Below are 779 nucleotides of genomic sequence, written 5' to 3' on the forward strand. Positions count from 1 at the left end.
AAGAAAGTTTCTCAAAAGGGTTGAAGATTGTCAAAAGGCTAAAGGGGCTGATGGTGGATATATAGCCAGAGCATACCTGTTGCTAGGACTTCGCGAGTTGGGGAAGTTGTTCGAAGGAGCCAAGGATGCCGAATTTGGGGAAGGTCCTTCTGGGACCAAGTAGATAGGAACTTATCTTTTTCGCTTGAAATGTAACGAGGCCAGTGGCCATTAGTAACTTTTATTTCCTGTTTATTTAATGTCGATTTGGGATTCGTCTTATCTTTATCAATGAAATGAGGCATTTAGCATTCCAAGTTCTCCAAATCAACTTATCGCTAGGCCAACCTCGGGCACAACGAGGTTCCCAAATTAGGACACAATTTACATTCCTGCACTACGTGTTTAAATATTGCAACACTTTTTATGATCCTCACTAACTTGGTTACCTTTTGTTTATTTTTTGTTTTGTTATTCCCCTCCCCAAAGGTTAGTTCGTGCACTCTGGCAACATCATCTTATTCCACGAGATCCAGGGGCCCTCCACCCACTCCTCCTCTTAGTCCTGTTAAAAACTAAGAACAAAGGCAAAATGGAAGATTTGAACATCAGAAAAGAGAACACAACAGCAGAGGCCACTGATGGCCATGGTATTCGGGTTCCCAACGAAAATGTGTCACAACTTGAGCAGAAATTGTTGAAGTTTCAGGAAGAGCTCGATCAGGTTCGGAATCTGGCCAACTTATCCTTCTCCCTCAGCACCCCAGACACCAACTTCCCCAATGTTCCAAAAATCCCGA

At 43.1% G+C, this 779-nt stretch overlaps 1 protein-coding gene across 1 annotated transcript in view; it reads left to right on the plus strand.

The window, feature by feature from the left end:
* Positions 1–779, plus strand: part of LOC109232481 — a 29,053-nt gene that overhangs the window by 10,660 nt on the left and 17,614 nt on the right. The gene's annotated exons all lie outside the window — the stretch shown is intronic.

The sequence above is a fragment of the Nicotiana attenuata genome, chromosome 9 (assembly GCF_001879085.1).
Source record: "Nicotiana attenuata strain UT chromosome 9, NIATTr2, whole genome shotgun sequence".
Taxonomy (NCBI): domain Eukaryota; kingdom Viridiplantae; phylum Streptophyta; class Magnoliopsida; order Solanales; family Solanaceae; genus Nicotiana; species Nicotiana attenuata.